The following is a 21453-nucleotide window of genomic DNA, read 5'->3' as shown; positions in this document are numbered from 1 at the left end:
GCATTTATAGCATAAATTTCACTCTAATGTCTACTTTTACTGCATCCCACAGGTTTTGGAATATTGTGGGTTTTTTTTTCTTTTGAGATATATTTTGATTTGCTGTTTGATTTCTTGGCTCTTTGTACAGTAGTGTGTTGTTTAGTATTTACATATTAAATATTTAATATTTACATTATAGATCTTCCAGGTTTGTTTATTGTTGATCTTTAGTTTTGTACCATCATTGTTAGAAAATACACTTGGTATGATTTTATTCTTCTTAAATTTTTAATATTTGTTATGTCTCTTTTAATGCGATTTAACTAGGGGATTCTTTGGTGTGTACTTGAAGAAAATGTGTATTCTATTTTCCTTGGATGGAATGTTTTATATGTATCTTTTAAAGCCATGCATTCTGAAGTATGCTTCAAGTAAAAAATGTTCTTGTTAGGGAAAAAGAAAAACTTTAACTGAGGGTACTCATTTAAGTAAAGCATATCAGAGGGGAGGTGGGTGGGGGTTGGGTGAAATGGGTGAAGGGGATTAAGAATACACTTATGATGAGCACTGAGTAATGATGTATAGAATTGTTGATTCACTATATTGTACACCTGAAACTAATATAACACTGTATGGTAACTATACTGAAATTTAAAAAACTTAATAAAAAAAGAAATGCAGTAAACTATAGTAAAAGTAATGATTTACCCATGATTAGAAAAATTAATTGAATAGACTACAGGGTCCAGAAAGAGAAACCTGTGCATATGGAAATTTGACATGTGATGAATGTAGCATTGAATGTAATTGGAGAAAATGTTGGCTATTGAATAAATTGTGCCAGGACAACTAGGCAGCCATTTAAGAAAAAAACATAAAGCTGGATCTGTACATCATATGTCAAATTTCAAATGGATCAGAGATCACAATGTAAAATGAAGCTTAAAACTGCTAGCAGAAAACATGGGTATATTTTATAACTTGACGTGCTTTTTTAAATATGATTCAAAATCCAGAAGCAAAATAAAAAGTGATGAGCTTTATTAAGTAAAACTTTATGCAGAAAAATGCCATCAGGGAAGTCAAAGGAAAATTTTTGCAACTTGTATCACAAAGTGTGCATAACTCTGCTACAAAAGGAACTCTAGAAAATTAAGAAGAAAAAGACTAAACCTGATAGAAGAATGGATACAAAGCATGAATAAGTAGTCCTTAAAAACATAAGAAGGCAAAAAGCTTTTAAACATATGGAAAAATTAAACTTTATGATGAATGAATAATTAGAACCACTCAAGGAGATACCATTAGACTGGCAGAAGTCCAAAAGCTTGACAAAACATTCTGTTGGTAAAACTATGAAGAAACAGGTACTCTAATACTTTGCTGAAAGGAATTCAAAATAGGGCAATTGCTCAGCCATTGCACTACTGGGTGTTTACCCCAAAGATACAGACATAGTGAAGAGAAGAGCCATATGCACCCCAATGTTCATAGCAGCAATGTCCACAATAGCTAAATCGTGGAAGGAGCCGAGATGCCCTTCAACAGATGACTGGATTAAGAAGTTGTGGTCCATATATACAATGGAATATTACTCAGCTATCAGAAAGAACGAATTCTCAACATTTGCTGCAACATGGACAGCACTGGAGGAGATAATGCTAAGTGAAATAAGTCAAGCAGAGAAAGACAAATATCATATGATTTCTCTCATCTATGGAACATAAGAACTAGGAAGATCGGTAGGGGAAGAAAGGGATAAAGAAAGGGGGGGTAATCAGAAGGGGGAATGAAACATGAGAGACGATGGACTATGAGAAACAAACTGAGGGCCTCAGAGGGGAGGGGGGTGGGGGAATGGGATAGACCGGTGATGGGTAGTAGGGAGGGCACGTATTGCATGGTGCACTGGGTGTGTTATACGCAACTAATGAATCATCGAGCCTTACATCGGAAACCGGGGATGTACTGTATGGTGACTAACATAATATAATAAAAAATCATTAAAAAAACCCAAAAAACAAAAAACAAAATAGGGCAACTGCTAAGGAGGTACATTTGGCATTGTATCACAAAATCGAGTATGCATTGTCTCTTTGATCCCCAAATCATACTTATTTAAGGGTATAATTTGTTTCAGGTGTACACATAATGATCAATATCTGTATATATTGCAGAATGATCCCTATAATAAAGCCTGGTTAATGGTTAACATCCATTGTCATACATAGTTACAGAATTTTTGTGTGTGTGATGAGAACTTTTAAAGTCTACTTTAGCAACTATATTTTTAGCAACTTTCAAAAACACAATACAGTATTAATTATAGTCACCAAGTTGGACATTACATCCCATGACTTATTTATAACTGGAATTTTGTACCTTTTGATCCCCTTCACCCATTTTGCTCGCCCTTTACCCTCACCTCTGACAACCACCAATCTGTTCTCTCCCTCTCAGCTTGGTTTTGTTTAGTTTTTTAGATTCCACATTGTGAGATCCTAAGGTATTTGTCTTTCTCTGTTCGATATACTTAATGTTTTCGTGGTCCATCGATGTTGTCACAAATGGCAAGGTTTCCTTTTTTCTGGCTGAATAATATTCGTGTGTGTGTCTGTGTGTATCATCATTTCTTTATCTGTCAGTGGACACAGGCTGCTTTCATGTCTTGGCCATTATAAATAATGCTTCAGTGAACAGGGGGTGTAGACATTTTTTTTGAGTTAGTGTTTTCATTTCCTTCAGATAAACACCCAGAAATGAAATTGCTAGATTATACAGCAATTCTATTTTTAATTTTGTGAGGAATCTCCATAATGTTTTCCATAGTGGCTGCACCAATTTATATTCTCATCAACATTTTCTCCACATCCTCACCAACACTGGTTATTTCTTGTCCTTTTGATAATAGCCATTCTAACCAGTGTGAGAAGATAGCTCACTGTGGTTTTGATTTGCATTTCCCTGATGATTAGTGATGTTGAACACTTTTCATGTACTTGTTGACCATCTGTATATCTCCATTGGAAAATGTTTATTCAGATCTTCTGCCTAGTTTTTAATGAGATTGATTTTGCTTTTGAGTTGTATGAGTTCTGTATATGTTTTAGAAATTAATCCCTTATCAGATATGTGGTTTATAAATATATTCTCTGATTTGGTAGATGGTATTTCAGTTTTGTTGATGATTTTCTTTGTTGTGCACAAGCTTTTTAGTTTGATATGGTCTCACTTGTTTATTTTCACATTTGTTGCCTTTGCTTTTGGTGGTAAATAAAAAAAAAAGAAAGAAATCATTGCCAAGACTGATGTCAAGGAGCTTACTGCCTGTGTTTTCAGTTCTATGGTTTCAGATCTTAGTTTGAGTCTTCAATCCATTTTGAGTTAGTTTCTGTGTATGGTGTTAAATAGTGTTAGATAGTGGTACATTTTCTTTATTGTGCATGTGACCATTGAGTTTTATCAGTAACATTTATTGACAGTTTCCTTTTCTCCACTGCATATTCTTGGTTCCTTTGTTGCAAATTAATTGATCATATCTATGTAGATGTATTTCCGGATTCTCTATTTTGTTCAGGTGATCTATGTGTTTTTATGTCAGTACCATACTCTTTCAGTTACTATAGCTTTCTAATATAATTTGAAATCTGGAAGCATCATGCCTCTAGCTTTGTTGTTCTTTCTCGGTATCACTTTGGTCATTGGGGTCTTTTGTGGTTCCATACAAATTTTAGGGTTGGTTGTTCTGTCTGTGAAAAATGCCATTGGAATTTTAATAGCGATTGCATTGAATCTGTAGACTGCTATGTGTACTATGGACATTTTAACAGAATTCTTCTAATCCATTAGCAAGGAATATCTTTCCATTTATTTGTATTCTTTTTCAACTTTTCATTAATGTCTTACTGTTTTCATTGTACAGGTCTTTTACCTCCTTGGCTAAATTTATTCCTAGTTATTTTATTCACTTGATGCAATTGTAAATGGGATTGTTTTCTTCATTTCTCAATGATAGCTTGTTATTATTGTGTAGAAATGCGGCTGTCTTCTGTGTGCTGGTTTTATATTCTGCAACTTCCCTAGATTTGTTTATTCTAGCAAGCTTTTGGTGGAGACTTTTGGGTTTTCTATATATAATATTATATCACCTGAAAATAGTAACAGTTTTACTTGTTCTTTCCTGATTTGGATGCATTTTTTTTTCTTGCCTAATTACTCTGGCCAAGACTTCTAGTACTGTGCTGAATAAAATTAGCAACAGTGGGTATCCTTGTCTTATTCCTGATATTAGAGGAAAACTATTCAGCTTTTCAGCTTTTCATCATTGAATATGATGTGAGCTGCAAGTTTTTGTCATATATGGCCTTTATTATGTTGAGATACATTCCCTCTATACACTTTTTTGAGGGTCTTTTTTTTGTATTCATAAGTGGATGTTGAATTTTGTCAAATGGTTTTTCTGCATTTATTGAAATGATCAAATGATCAAGGGCTTTCTATCCTTCATTTTGTTGATGTGGTGTATCACATTGATTTTGGTTGTGTTGAACCATCATTTACATCCCTGGAATAAATCATGGTGCATGGTTATTTAAATGTATTGTTGACTTTGGTTTGCTAACATTTTGATGGGAATTGTTACATCAATCCTCCTCTTCCTCCCTCCCCTTCCTTCTCCCTCCACTTCCCTTCCCCTTCGCCTTCCTCCTTCCCTTCCTCAATAGGGATTGCATTAAATGTGTAGATTGTTTTGGGTAGTATAGATATTTTAATAATATTTGTTCTTCCAATGCATAAGCATGAAATGTTTTTCCATTTCTTTGTGTCATCTTCAATTTCTTTCATCATTGTTCTGTAGTTTTCAGCATACAGATGTTTTACCTCTTTGGTTAGGTTTATTCCTTGGTATCTTACAGGTTTCAGTGCAATTGTAAATGGAATTGATTCCTTGATTTTCTGCTGCTTCATTTTTGGTATATAGAAACACAACAGATTTCTGTACATTGATTTTTGTATCCAGACTTTACTGAATTCATGTATCAATTCTAGCAATTCTTTGGTAGATTCTTTTGGGTCTTCTATATATAGTATCATGTCGTCTGCAAATAAGGAAAGTTTGACTTCTTCTTTGCCAATTTGGATAATTTTTCTTTTTGTTGTCTGATTGCTGATAGGACTTCCAGTACTGTTAAATAACAATGGTGAGAGTGGGCATCCCTGTCTTGTTTCTGACCATAGAGGAAAAGCTCTCAGCTTTTCCCTATTGAGGGTGTTATTAGCTGTGTTGTCTTTTCTATATGGCCTTTATGATATTGAGTTATGTTCCTTCTCACCCTACTATGTTGAGGTTTTTTATCATGAATGGATGTTGTTCTTTGTCAAATGCTTTGTCTCGATCTATGAAAAGGATCATATGGTTTTTATTCTTTCTTTTATTGTGATGTATCATGATGATTGATTTGTGAATATTGAACCATCCTTGAAGCCCAGGAATAAAATGACTTCATCGTGGTGAATGATTCTTTTAATGTATTGTTGGATTTGATTTGGTAGTAATTGATTGAGAATTTTTGCATCCATGTTCATCAGGGATATTGGCCTGTAGTTCTCTTTTTTTACTGGAGTCTTTGTCTGGTTTTGGTATCAGGGTAATGCTGGACTTATAGGATGAATTTGGAAATCTTCCTTCCATTTCTATTTTTTGGAATAGTTTGAGAAGAATAGGTATCAACTGTTCTTTAAATGTTTAGTAGAATTCCCCTGTGAAGGCTTCTGACCCTGGACTTTTGTTTGTTGGGATATTTTTGATTACTGATTCAATTTCTTTGCTGATAATCAGTCTGTTCAAATTTTCTGTTTCTTCCTGTTTCAGTTTTGGTAGTTTCTATGTTTCTAAGAATTTATCCATTTCTTCCAGATTGTCCAATTTGTTGGCATTTAATTTTTCATAATATTGTCTTATAACTGTTTGTATTTTGTGGTGTTAATTGTTATCTCTTCTCTCTCATTTGTGATTTTATTTATTTGGGTCATTTTTCTTTTTAATAATTCTGGCTAGGGTTTTATCAATTTTATTTATTCTTTCAAAAGAACCAGCTTCTGGTTTCATTGATCTGTTCTGTTGTTGTTGTGTTTAGTTTCTGTATCATTTATTTCTGCTCTAATCTTTATAATTTCCCTTCTTCTGCTAGCGTTAGGCTTTATTTGTTGTTCTTTTTCTAGCTCCTTTAGGTATAATGTTAGGTTGTTTATTTGATATTTTTCTTCTTGAGGTAGGCCTGTAGTACTATATATTTCCCCCTTATGATTGCCTTTGCTGCATCCCAAAGGTTTTAGACCACTGTGTTTTCATTTTTGTTTCCATGTATTTTTTTTAAATTTCTTCTTTGATTTCCTGATTGACCCATTCATTCTTTAGTAGCCTGTGCTTTAACCTCCAAGTATTTGTGGTCATTCCAAATTTTTTCTTGTGGTTGACTTCAGGTTTCAATAGTGTTGTGGTCAGAAAAGATGCATGGCATGATTTTAATCTTTTTATATTTGTTGAAGCCTGTTTTGTGACCTAGTATGTGATCTATTCTGGAGAATGTCTCATTTGAACTTGAATGTGTATTCTGCTGCTTTAGGATAAAATATTCTGAATATATCTATTAAGTCCATTTGGTCCAGTATATCATTCAAAGCCATTGTTTCCTTTATTTTCTGCCTAGATGATCTGTCCGTTGTCCTAAGTGGGGTATTAAAGTCCTCTACTATTATTTTATTATTACCAGTTTCTTTATGTTTGTTATTGTTTTATATTTGGGTGCTTACTCCCATGTTGGGGCATAAATATTTATAGTGGTTAGATCTACTTGTTGGAAAGTCCCCTTTATCATGATATGATGCCCTTCTTCATATCTTGTTACAGTCTTTGGCTTAAAATCTCCTTTGTCTGATAGAAATATTGCGACTCTAGCTTTCTTTCGATATCCATTTGCATGATAAATGTTTCTACATTCCCTTATTTTCAATATGCAGGTGTCTTTAGGGCTAAAGTGAGTTTCTTGTAGGCAGCATATAGTTGGGTCTTGCTTTTTGTTTTGTTTTTAATCCATTTTGACTCCGTATGTCTTTTGATTGGAGTTTTTAGTCCATTCATATTCAAAGTTATTATTGATAGATATGTATTGCCATTTTCTAACTTGTTGTTTCTGGAGATTTTTTCCGTTCCTTTTTAGTCTTTGTCACTTTTGGTCTTTCCAGTCAAAGAGTCCCCTTTAAAATTTATTGCAGAGCTGGTTTACTGGTCACAAACTCCTTTATTTTTTTTGTTTGTCTGGGAAACTGTTTTTCATATTCTGAACAAAAGCCTTGCTGGATAGGAGATTCTTGGCTGCAGATTTCTCCGATTCAGCATGTTGACTATATCATGTCGTGCTCTTTTGGCTTGTCAAGTATCTGTTGAGAGATCTGCAGCTGGCCTTATAGGTCTTCCTTTGTAAGTTAGGGACTTCTTTTGTCTTGTGCTTTTAGGATTTTTTCTTTATTACTGTATTTTGCAAATTTAATTATAATATGTCTTGGTGTTGGCCTGCTTTTGTCAATTTTGATGGGAGTTCTCTGTGCCTGCTGGATTTGGATGCCTATTTCCTTCCCCAGATTAGGGAAATTTTCAGCTATTATTTCCTGAAAAAAATTTCCTGACTCCTTTTCTCTCTCTTCTTCTGGGCCTCCTGTGATATGATTTTTATTACATTTGAAGGAGTCACTGAGTTCCCTAAGTCTGTTTTTGTGTTCTGTAATTCTTCTTTCTCTCTTTTGTGCAGCTTCATCATTTTCCGTTATTTTATCTTCTATATCACTCATTCATTCCTCTGCTGCTTCCATCATGGTGGTCATTGCCTCCAGTCTGTTTCAAATCTCAGTTATTGCATTTTTCATTTTTCACTGTTTTGTAACTCTTTGTAAGTGCCACTCTGAAGTCTTCCATTCTTTTCTAAAGCCCAGTGAGTATCCTTTTGATTGTTGCTTTAAATTCTCTATCAGGCGTATTACTTATCTCTATTTAGATCTTTGTGACTTTTCTTGTTTCATTTGGGATAAATTCCTCCTTCTTGGCATTTTGTCTAAGTCTCTGTCTTCTTTTGTGTGTTAGAAGGGCCTGTTACATTTCCTGCTCCTGAGAGTCATGGCTTTATGAAGAAGAGGTCATATGGTGTCCAGGGCCTGGTGCTTCAGGGAGTGCTATCTGGTGTGAGCTCATGCACTCTGTTGCTGTGTTATGAATGGCTGCTGTATCCCTCAGCTAAGTGGAGTTTCTCCTTGCCTGCAGTGGGCAGTGTTTGGACCTTGGCCTGAATGTGGCTAGTTTTAACTAGGTGCTATAGTCTGCTTGTTAAATAAGACCTGATGATACTTCCATTAGAACTGAAGCCTTGTAGAACTCTCTGGTCAGGAAACGTGGTGTGTGCAGGGGTTTCTGCTGGTCTTCTGAGGAGGAGCCTGCTGTGCTGGGTCTGAAGCATACCTGCCAGAGAAGGGTGGTACTGGCAGTGCATAGGGGGTTGGGACTTGGTTTAAGCAGGTCTAACAGCCAGTAATGCTGGGCTGTGTACTGAAGCGGGTTTATACTGAGGGGTGGGGGGAGGGAAATGGCATCAGCCAGCTCCCTTATCTGGACAGGGGTCTCCTGTTGTGCTTGCTGCTCTCCAGGAAGCACTTCTAGAAGAGCAAATAATCTCCCGTCATGCATCTCAGGTGTTTTTTCAGATTGCTGTTTTCATGCTGTCTGTCTCTAGGTTGCTTGCCTGCCTGGAGCAGTGTAGTGCTCTATCCCAGCCAAGTCTGCTGACTTTTAAAAACCACAAACTTTAGGGACCTGGGATGGGCAGGGGCCTGCTGGTCCTCTGGGGGAGGGTCTCACCACGCTAGAACTGAAGTAGGTTTCACTGAGAAGGGCAGTCACACCAGAGTGCAGAGGTGTGGGACTTCTGAGGGGCAAAGGAGGGAAATGGTGCCCACCAGGTTCTTTGTCCCAGGAGAGGCATCTCTGTCAACACTGCCTCTCACAGATGCACCCCAAGAGGAGCGCAACTTCTCTCCCCTGTGAGCCTTCGGTGTTCCTCAGATCATGCCCTCTTCTGCTACCTTCTCTGTAGGAGTAGGGCAGCACTCTCAGGGCTGTATCCCTGCCAAGCCCTCTGACCTTTTAAACTCCAGTCTTCAAGCTCCATTGGTTGGCAAAAAATCACGAAAATTAGCCTTTCTCATTTTCCCAGCCAGTGGCTTTGGGGAAGTGTTCTCCTTGTGCAAACTTCTGTGCATTCCTTGCTCTCTCTCCCCCTTTCTCTGCAACCAGGGCTGCCTCCCCTCTGCAGCACCTGCAGTCCATTTCTCCCCCCAAACCACATTTCCACACTTACCTTCCTTGATGTGGCCTCTTTTCTCTCTCTCGTGCAGTTTGTTCTGTCAGTCCTCAGGTCGATTTCTTCCGTATTCAGAATGATAGTTATCTAGTGTTCCAGGGATGAGACTATCCTAGGGTCCTCCAGCTTTGCCACCATCTTAGCTCCCTCCTCTGCTGGGAGGTTTTTTATTATTGATTCAACTTCATTACTAATAATTTGTATCTTCATTCAAACTTGGTAGGTTATGTTTCTGGGAATTCATTTCTTCTAGGATTTCAAATTTGTTGGTATATAATTGTTCATAGTAGTCTGTTATGATCCCTTGTATTTCTGTGGTATCAGTTGTAATGTCCCTCTCTCATTTCTGATTTCGAGTCCTCTTTTTTTGGGGGGGGGTCTAGCTAAAAGTTTGTCAATTTTCAAAAATCTGTCTCTTAGTTTTCCTAATCTAGTCTATTGTTTTTAAATCTCTATTTCATTTATCTTTGGTCTGATCTCCTTTCTTCTACTAACTTTGGACTTTGTTTATTCTTCTATTTCTTCCTTGAGGTGTGAAGTTGTTTATTTGACATTTTTTTTTTCCTGATGTAGGTAAGCATTTATCACTATGAACATCCCTCTTAGAATTGCTTTTGATGTATCTTATGTTTCAGTACATTGTATTTTCATTTGCATTTGTCTCATGATATTTTAATTTCTTCTTTGACCCAATGGTTGATCAGTAGGTTGTTTTAAATCTCTACATATTTGTGAATTTTCCAGTTATCTTCTTGTAACTGATTTCTAGTTTCATACCATTGTGGTTAGAAAATATGCTTGCTATGGTTTCAGTCTTTTTATATTTATTGAGATTTATTTCATGGCCTAACATATGACTTAACCTGGAAAATGTTGCATATGCACTTCAGAAGAATGCATATTCTGTTACTTTTGGAGGGAATGTTCTATATATGTCTGTTAAGTCTATCTGGTCTAACTTGTCATTTAAGGCCACTGTTTCCTTTATTATTTCCTGTCTGGATGGTCTGTCCATTGGTGAAAGTGGGGGTATTAAAAATCCCATACTGTTACTGTATTGCTATTTCTCTGTTTAGGTCTGTTCATATTTGCTTTATGTATTTAGCTGATCCCTAAATTCCATTTCTTTGAAATTGAGCCTATAGATACACCTCTACAAAAACAAGACAACAGCAACCATAGCCATCCACCACAAAAACATGCACAGAGTTATTATGTGGAGTTTTTTGGAATAGCATGGGATTGATAACTTCAATGGCCATCAAAAGGACGGGTTGATTAAATGACTGTAGATAAATATGATTGAATACTATACAGCCTTAAAAAAAAAAAAAGAATGGTAAAGAGCTCCAGGAGCTGATTTAAAATTCTAAGATATTTTGCTAAGTGAAAAAGGCAAGATTATATTTTTTTTCTATAGGAAAGAAAAAAAAGTGCATATTTATAGGAAAGGTATATGAGAAACAAAGGAACATGTTTACCTTCAAGGAATATGAAAAATAGAGTAGAAGGGCTGGTGATGAGTTTACCATTTTATGTAGTTTTGGCTTTTGAACCATGCAAAGTTTATATACTTTAAAAAAAAAAAAAAAAGCATACCCTAAAATTGAACCAAAATGTAACTAACAAACCTAAAGTAATATCAAATTGATAACATAGCCACTCAGAGAAAAGAGTGAGTTTAAATGATTTTTGAACCCAGTACCATGACTGTACATTATTCATGGGGAATATTCTAAAAACAAGCAAAAAGAATTGCATAGAAATCTTAAATTCACTCAGTAGGTTTATTATTAGTAGTAATGTGAATAGTAATATTTTATTAATGTTAATAGCACTTTTAGTAGTAGGCTATATTACTGTAGGATGAGGCAAATAAATAAATATACTAGTGTTATTATGAACCAAGATTTTTAGGGCAAAAGGATGTGATAATGAAATAAAAGTAGTTAAAACTCCTTTTTGTGGTAAATTTAATTAGAAATATAAATACAAACTCATAATTTTTCAAATATATTTTCCTTTACTCTGTCCACTGAAAAAGCTTAAAAGCAAAAGTATCCAGTAGCATGAGGGAATCAGCATGGACATCTTAGTTCTAAAACCAGTTCCCGTTAAAAGAAAAACAGAGTTCTTTGAAAATTTGACTGATTTCAGGGTGTTCTAGTTATCTACTTCTGTGCAATAAACCCCCCAAAACTTGGTGGTTTACAAAACAACAGCATCAGTATTGCTCATGGATCTGCAATTTAGGCAGAACTCAGCAGGGGTTGGGGCTCCTGGGTGCTCAGTTGGTTACGCGTCAGCCTTTGGCTCAGGTCATGATCTCAGGGTCCTGGGATTGAGCCCCGCATTGGGCTCTCCACTCAGTGGGGAGTCTGCTCCTCTCTCTCACTCCCTCTCTGTGCTCTTTCTCTCTCAAATAAATAAATAAAATCTTAAATTTCCCCTGCTGAGTTTTTTTTTTTTTTTTTTTTTTAATCTCTGAGTCACTCTGTTGGCTTGGGAAGCTTGTAGCCTGGATGCTAGACTCACTTGAAGGCTCACTCACATGTTTGGCGAGTGATGCTAGGAAGACACAGATAACTGGGGGATAAAATAGCTGAGTATCCTTGTACATCTCTTTATCTCCATGTCGTCTCTGCACCTTGGTGGCTTCTGGATAACTAGAATTCTTACGTGTTAGTCAAGACTCCCAAGGAGTAGGTTCAAAAAAGAGAAAGCCAAGAAATAAACTGTTTTTTTTTTTTTTTTTTTTTTTTAATGACCAAGTCTTGGGATCATCATTTCTATTTCATTCTGTCTGTTAGAAGTGAATCATTAAGGCCAGCTCATATTCAAGGGGTAGGGAGCTCAAATTTATCTTTTGATGGGAAGACATCGAAGAATTTGTGGATATGTTGTAAAACCACCACACATCTCCAGCGAAATACAGTGTAAGTTGGGACCTCTGTGAGTGTCAAAAATTAAGAAAGTACTGAAAGACAAATTTAATCTGCCAGCAGGGCACAAGAGCTTGCTTAAGCATGTACTTACCAAATTTGGGGCAATATAAGCATGACTGTAATTAATTGTAACATTTGAGTAAAAACCTCTGAGTCTATAGTAATACTCAAAAGATGGAGGAGCAAAAGCTACCTTTTTTAAAAGATAAATGCTAGCTAATACATATAAAAATTATAAAATTTGACTATCACTATTCAGGAAACTCCAGTGTAATAACTGGTTCAGGTAGGTGATAAACATGTATGTTTAAACCATTAGGTGAAAGTTGGGAAACAGTATTTATACATAGTGCCAAAGAATGAATTACTTACTATTTGCAAAGGAGGGAATTTTTCTTGATGTGGAGAGATCTGGTCACTGTTATTTTAACCAAGCAATCCAATTTGGCATTAGTAATGGTAAGCTACGTTGATCTTCTAAGATCTTTTAACACATGTTGTTATACCATGTAAGGTAGCAAACATCTGCTCTGACATATTCTTCCAATGATTAATCCAAATTCAATCAGGCCTCTAAGGTTTACAGAAAAGAAAGGCAGTGGAGAAACAAATTAAGAGAAATCAAAACAAAAAAGACAAATCCAGAATGTGAGATACCTGTTAAAAACAAAAACAAAAACCTGGTCTGGATTCTTCATAAAGCTGAGTGTTAGGAAAAAAAAAAAAAAAAGTTGGGGCTTTTAGTAAATCTGTTAAAAGTGATTAAAGGATCATAAAAAGCAAGTGGAATGTATTAACCTTGATAGGATCTTGGTTCAGTAACATAGCATAAAGGCAGGAAGAAAGGGGGAAAAAATAGCCATAACAGACGCTTTGGGAAAAATTGGGGACATTTGCATATGGACTAAATATTATACATGCCTAAAATCATGTTCAAAAAGCAATATATTGGACTGGACTAGATTTATAGGGCTAATTGTGTGATTTTCAAGTAGATGCTAAAGTCTGTCATCAAAGAATGACAAAAGTTTTTGAGCAATACTTACATTATTGAAATTAGTGTGATAGCCTCCAGGGTGATGATGTTGGATATAATTATATAAAACTATTTAACTAAAACTATACACAAACATATACACATAAAATAGCTAGAGCAATTTTTAAAAATTTCATTAAATTCATTCTATCTATTCAGAGAGATTAATAAAAAAGGGGTGGAAATTGATTACTGCCAGGATGAAGGAAGGTTATAGGGCCCTGGCAATCTGAGATTATCTGCCCCTCCATTTGCCACACTTATTCCTTTAGAGAAACCCTGTGTTTTAGTTTCTCTATCCCAAGTAATAAAGAAAATAAATTCCAAAAGGCACAAGAGTTGAAATCCAACCCAGGTGTCCATGTCCAATAATATGAGTTCACAAAGAATGAAATCCAAATGGCTCCTTCTTAATCTCCTCAGATTTCAGAAACTGGATCTCCTTGAGAGGAAGTCTAGTTTTGTCCTTGGAAGTAATCTTTATTTTAATATACTTCTATCGCTAGTCGCCTCCATGACTGGCTTGCTGTGTTTTAAATTGCCATATTTTATTAAATTTTTAAATATGCAGGATTCATGTCTGAATTCAATACTAGCATTACAGAAAAAGATAACAATACCCAATATCATTAAAAAAACTTAGAATTGTGTTTTTAGTATGGAGGAAGAAAGGCATATTTTCCAAAAGGGGAAGAATAAAAAACTTCATTTGGCCCAGATTAGTACGTAGAATTCTCTTCCTGGATGATAAAGTATTCATTCAAAAATTTCTGACAATGGGCATGAAGAACTCATTTGAAAACTGATTCAATAATACTTTTACTTTCTGCTTTTATCTAACTGTATTTTGAAGAAAAATAAGTTATGGTTTGGCACAGATAAGTTTTTATCTTTGTCTGATACGATCCATTTCCTTCCAGGATTACGCCATCCCTGTAAGCCTCCTATATGGCTCCAAGGGACTTATGAGATTCCGAGAATTTCTCTAATCCTAGACCTCTTGGCACTCTGGCCAAAATTTAATCATAGTTTCTATTCTGCTGTTCTGGGAGATGTCCTGATGGAGGTTCACATTAGCTAATCTGACAGCTATCAACTATCATGTATATTATATTGTTTGCTTATAAAGTATTTTCATATATATCATCTTATCTAATCCTTATGTTAGCAAGACCATGACTCATGAGTTTATTCTCTTTCTTACTTTATAGATAAAAGACACCATTGAAACAATAGTCTCTGCTTTTCTACTTCACCAACTGTAAACCTTATTATTATCTAAAGGAATTTCCTTTTGCAGAGCACCTGGAATAGTCCACGGCACATAGTACACTCCATAAATTATTGTTGATAAAGTCATGCTTTTCAGATTAGCGGACATGCACCCTAGGGAGGGTGCCCAGGGCAACAAACTTAATGCATATTTTTGAAGCATTAATTTTACTTCATGTTAAATAATTTCAAGTATTTTTTATTACAATGAATATGGATTAAATGTTAAACTTATACATATATATAAAGATACGAGACATGAAAAAGACTCTCAGCCTTGCAGCATGCTAATTTAATTTACATCCCAGGTCTTCTGAAGTACGGAATATATTGGAGTTATTTCTGCAGGAATATTGGAAAAACCCTGCAGTTGTGTTCTTTCTGCTTGTCCCTGGCTCTGGGGGACCCTGTTTAGGTGATGACAGGGACGATCTGACTCAGCCAGTCTTACAAGATACCTTCCTCTCCAACATAAATTCAATAGTTGTGCATTGATCCGGTTCTTGAGAGCTACTGATGAGATGATGAAGGGATTCGAGGAAGTGCTATCCCAGAATACCTATCAACCCTTAAATTTTCACCAGAATTATAAATTTTCAAAGAAAATTTCCAGAAAGAAATTATTTCAGTTCGCTGATTTTTTATAGATTAGGAAGCTGAGGATATACCAAGTGGAGTGATTTGCTTAAGGTCACATGCCAATATAAAAATAGAACTGAAATGGATTTTAGTTTCTTAGCCTCCTGGGTCAGTGTTATATCCTCTTTCTTTATTTGAAAACAAGTAAGCAATCATACTACCTAGGAGGGAGAGATCAAATGCACACACTAATAGCTGAAGCACAGAGAAGCTAGGGATAGAGGCCAGAAGCATACCAAGTGGGCTTATTGTATGAGGTCAGTTTATGGGAGTGGGACATGAAACATGGGGAGATGTCCCCAAAGCAGACCCTGCCCTAGCCTCGCCAACCCCCCCTCAGCAGCCTGTGGGTCCGGGATGGCCAGGAGGCAGCACTCCAAGGGGCTCTAGCTATCAATAACTGATGATAATGAAGAATAATGCTCAGAGGGTGAGGGCCATCCAGAAAAGTTGAGGGAGGAAAAGTAAATGGTCTACCACTTTAATATGGAGTGGCAACACCTCACCCCTGCCTCTGTGAAGTGCCCCAGGGCCTCAAACCCAATTCCTCCCTGGCTTCTTTGCAGACCTAAAGCAAACACACTGAGCACTGTTTACCACAAGCAGCCAATGATGCCCCAAGGAGCAGTATCCCTGCACTTGTAATGCTGTCAGCAGAGAAAATGCTGATGCGATATTTGAAACCGAGTTCACGGGAGAAAGCAACTGGGCTAGAAAAAGAATAGTCATAGCAGTGTTTTAATGTCGGTCCCTTTAAATATCCCTTAACAAGGGCAGTATGTCCTGGCATCACCCTGAGATCAGTGATTAGAACTGACATCTGAGAACCACAATCTCCAAGTTACCTTAAAGTGATAAAATAGCCCAAGGTGACCATGTATTCTGATTTTGGTTTCCGACTATTTGGATTGAGTTGATAGACTTTCATGGAAAATCTGCTATTATTAATAACAAGCACTTTACTCAGTGCCAGGTACTGTTCTTAAGTGTTTACTTTCATTAACTGATTTGATCCTCACTACCAACTTAGGAGATAAATACTGTTACCATTTTTATTATACAAATAAAAAGGCGAGACTCAGAGAATATAAATAACTTGCCCAAAGTTCTGTGGCTAGTCGGTGGTGGGACTGAGATTCCAGCTCTGAAGTGTGTGCTCTTAACCTGTACCCTCTAAGCAGGAGTCTAGGCAGCAGGGAATCGGGGAGGGGGGGGAACCACACAGAGTGTAATGGGAACCAGAGGCAAAGCTCCAAACCTAGGCAGGGGAGTCAGGAAAGAGCTTCTGTGCAAAGATGTTGAAGTAGTCCTGTGAATGAAGAGCAAGATTTAGGCTGAGGGTGAGGTGCTTCCTGCAGAGGGAGGGGCAAACACCCTGACCTGCAGAGGAAAGAGACTGGAGCATTTTCAGGTAAATGAGCCCATTTGAATAGGACTGGAGTGCAGAATTTAAAAAGGAAAATGTGAGGCTGAAAAAGGACGCAGGAGCAAACACCCAAGGGATCTTAAGGTGTCTTAACAAGTGGGGTGCAGGTGGGGGTCTGGATAGGCCATTCCCTTCTCATTTCTCTTTTTGGGATACATGGGCAGTGTTAGGTGACTTTGCCATCTTTCCTACCTGAGGTGTGGAGAAGGAATTGTTGACAAATGTGTTCGACATTGGTAAGGAATTTATCCGCATATTGGCATTCTAGACTTGTGTTCTCATCCCAGTGTAGCCTTTAAAAAAAACTTAGAGGGGAAAAATGTTTTCTCTGGCCACCCTCTTTTTCGTAATGGCTGTTTCTTCCTTGTCAGGATCACCTTCGTTTCCAGAATCTGCCTCAGCCATAGACACACACACAATAATAGTCACAGTGGATTAATTCTCAAATATGTACCCCAAGGAAGCAACAGAGCTTGATGTGGCTAAGACAGTAGACTACAGAAACAGACTAGCTCTGCCTTCTGACCTGGCTGTAGGACTTCCCAGCTGTAGAACTTTAGACAAACGCCTTCACTTCTCCACACCTTAGTTGTAAAGCAACATACGCACCTGCGTCTTAGGTATAAAGAGAGGATTCAATGGTTAATTGTATGTCAAGCACTCCGAACAGTACCTGGCACGTAACGAGTATTTAATAAACATTAGCTGTCATTGGTATTTGTCAAGGACAGAGATAGTGGTGTGAACAAAGCGCCACGGGAACGTAGTGAAAGGAGCAATTTATTGGAGTAGGGAAGTGTTCAGGAAATATACCACAGAAGATTGAACATTTTTCTAAGTCTTTTTTGGAGAAAAAACAGAGCCAACAACTGCTGAATTATTGAACTCTACATCTGAAACTAATGATGTGTATTATACGTTAGCTCATTGAATTTAAATAAAAAAAAATAAAATCCGAGAGTCAAAAAAACCCAAACAAAACAAAGCTAACACCATCCTCCCCCCCCCCCCCCCCGGCCACCACTGCCCCAGCATTAGAGCAAGTAATTCTTAGCTCTGGAGGAGCCATTTGTTGAAACCTTTTTGAAAGGTGGTCCTGTCCTGTTGATCACCATGTCAAGTTGCCTCTCATGCAGAAAGACACAGGACATCAATTATTTGAAACATGGTGTGTGTACCTATTTTAAGAAAATCTCACTTATACAAATCTACATTTGAACAATAAGCTACTGGCCACATTTTAGCAGAATTATTTACTTTATAAAATGATTTGTAGTAAGGTTATTTTTTTTTAAATAGGGGCCTCTCCTTGAATATTAATTTACAAAATCTTGATTTGTACTTTCCATTGAACTACAAAGACATTGGCTGTGGAAATTGAAATGCTCAGCTGTGTGGCTCTGGGCAGCTGACTCACATTTCTAATTCTTAAAACCGTAGGATATGTGATGTAGGTGTTACTATCCATGTTTTATAGTTTAAGAGAAATTTAGTTAGTTGTCTTAGTGTGCAAAACTAGAACATGAAAACATCTGGGTTAAAGACTACTTTCCAAGGCGCATGGTCTTCTCTTTATGATACACCTTCTGCAATAGGAATTGTTGTTTATATGTTATTATAATCTCTCCACTAAGAAAGCTACCAGTCTTTAAATCAGAAGAGGTTTTCAGGTTCTGATTTGTTTTTGACAGAGCTGACTTACCACTTTTGGCCATGTCTTTAGCTTCCCATTCCTGCCTAATTCAGCTTTCTAGCTCATTTAACACAATGCCAGTTTGATGATGGAATTCTCAGCTCTCCAAAATGTAAGATGGTGAGTAGAAATTTTACTCATAACCCAATCCTTTTAAGTCTAATTAAGCCTCTTTCAAGGCTCTGTCTAAATTTGGAATTGACAACTTCATTAGTTGTCCATGTAAAGGAGAGACTATGCTCTCCCTGACTAGGTTAGGACTAGGACTATAATCCCTTTTACATTGGCAGGAAAGAAAAAACTCTGAAGTATAAACTGCCTGATGGAGTAGGAGTTTCCCAGGATGCTCTTAGCTTTTCAGGATCACTTCCGGAGATCATATTTTCATTATTCAGTGGTTAAGTCCTTTTTGTGTGTGTGTGTGTGTGTGTGTGTGTGTGTGTGTGTGTGTGGTTGATATAGTTGACCCTTTTGCCTTGAATCCATCCAAGAGAGTATTACCTCCAGTGTTACCCCACAAGACATAAATTCCCAAGATTTTGTCCACCTGCATCTCTTCTTCCAGAAAACACATCACATATGTGATGAAAACATCACATATCCTACGGTTTTAAGAATTAGAAATGTGAGTCAGCTGCCTTCATCTGTGCAGCTGAGAGGGAGTTATTTCCATACTGCCTAACAGATTACCTAGATTAGTGTTGGATCCTTTCTGGCAAAATTTAGCTGTCAGATTCCATGTTTCCTTAAGGCAGCAGCCTACTGAAACACGGTGTGTGTAAGTGTTTGCCTGCATCCACATCTGTTACTGATTTGAGTGTAGCACAGTGAGTCGAGCGGTCTACTTGGACCTTAGCAACCCAGGGTTTCCAGGAAAGGATGAGGCTTCAGAAGCAGTACAGAACTCCCGATCTTCAAAGTAGTCTTTTTAATGGTGAAGTTCATGTGATAGCAAACACTTGATAGAGATGAACAAAAATGTCAAAACTAAAAGGGGCCTCAGAGTTTACCTAATTCATCTGTTTCCGTTTACTGATGATTTTACAGAGGTTCAGATAGATGAATTGCCACAGGTCACAGATGTAGTGAGAAAACCAGATTTCTGATATTAACCTATTGCTCTGTCCCCCAGAAGCTAGTTCACTTGCTAATTTAAAGTGGCTTATATATGCCATCATTTACTATGGTATTCTTAATGACACAAGTTGGAAACTACACTCAAGCATAGAACTAGTGAGAGGCATGGATTTATCAACACAGTTAAAGAGAGAGAAAAAGAGAGAGATATTACAGAGTGAGATGATATTCTAGAGCTGGAATGCTTCTTGTCTTTAAAACTTCTAATATGCATAGATTGGTTGTTTAGGGCCTTTTAATATGTAATTTCATGAATAGATTTTTGTTGAAAAGGATACCTAGGGGCAGTCGTTAAGTGTCTGCCTTCGGCTCAGGGCGTGATCCCGGTATTCTGGGATCGAGCCCCACATCAGGCTCCTCCGCTAGGAGCCTGCTTCTTCCTCTCCCACTCTCCCTACTTGTGTTCCCTCTCTCGCGGGCCGTCTCTCTCTCTCAAATAAATAAATAAAATCTTAAAAAAAAAAAAAAAAGAAAAGGATACCTAGAAATAAGAAAACTGGTAGGTGGACCTGAGTTCTGCTCCAAACATGTGGTGACCTCCAGGATTCCCAAGTTCTTTGGTAGCACCAAGCTTTTTCCCTTTCATTTTCTGCATGACTCTACCTGGTCATCCACATATTACACCCCACACAGAAAAAAAATCTACATATTTTAAGTCACCTCTAATTTCTTATCCCCCCCCCAAGTTCAGATTCATGTTTCTTGCAGGGAAGGGATAACAGTATCCTCCGTATTGGACATGCTAGCCATAAGACTGAGGTCCCTCAGCAGGTTGCCTTGTGTGCTGAGCGCCTTGCTCCTGTCCAGGGCTGAGATCTTTATATTTGTTTTGTCCTGCCCCGGTCAATGAAAAAATTGATCCAGTATCCCAATTCTCTTTGGCTTTGCTTCAGCTTGTTAGAGCTTTTAATATTTGCTTTTTTCCTAATTGCTACAGGCAGGGTAGGTTTTAACAAAATTGTAAGGTTGGAAAAGTTTATCTTTAACTCTGTCTCCCCTTCTGGGTTCTCTCTTCATTCCCGGCTTTCCCTATTACATCTTTTCAGGAACAGTAACTCTAATGAGGTATGACTTCATATTAGTTGATAAAGCATCAGTCATTCCTTCCATTCATCCAACAGTTTTTTTAAAGATTTTATTTATCTGAGAGAGAGAAAGAGCGTGCATGCATGAGCATCAGGGGAGGGGCCGAAGGAGAGGGAGAAGCAGACGCCCTGCTGAGCAGGGAGCCAGACATGGGGCTAGATCCCAGGGCCCTGAGATCATGATCTGAGCCAAAGGCAGACGCTTAGTGGACTGAGCCACCCAGATGCCCCGATCCAACAATTTCTTGTTGAATACGTGCTGTGTTCATGGCATTGGTTATTTGCTTAACACATTTATAATTTATCATAGGCTCATAACCTTTATACTACTACCTCCACAATTTTTGCCATATCACCTCAAAAATAACTTAATATTTTTCATTGAAATCAATTCACTGTCTACTTAAATTTATGTCAGAAATAGAGTTTGGAGTTTTTTGTTTAAGCACTAGCTTCTAACTTTGTCTTTTTACATCAAACCTAGCAGGTGCTTGAAAGGATGTAGCTCACATGAGCAAATGTGGACCTTCTAATAAAAAGTGATACAAACTGTGGAAATACCTCAGGAGGCTTTTAAAGTCTGTGTTTTCTTTTTAAGTGAAAGAAATGGCATCATGGAGCCCAGGAGATGGGTTGGGTGGGGCATCCCAGGCACCATTACTCCTCTCTCTCAGGTTGTCTTGGGAAGCCTGGTCTGGAAGTCATGATCTGGCAGCGTACTTCCTTGGCTGTAATGAGTTTAATTCCAGTATTCTCCAGTACAGAACCTGGCTGGCATTTATCAAGTTCCCAGAGCCCTAAAAAGAAGGGGGATGGAGTCAACGACTCCTC

The sequence above is a fragment of the Ursus arctos genome, unplaced genomic scaffold (assembly GCF_023065955.2).
Source record: "Ursus arctos isolate Adak ecotype North America unplaced genomic scaffold, UrsArc2.0 scaffold_17, whole genome shotgun sequence".
NCBI lineage: Eukaryota > Metazoa > Chordata > Mammalia > Carnivora > Ursidae > Ursus > Ursus arctos.
This window is presented reverse-complemented; position numbering follows the sequence as displayed.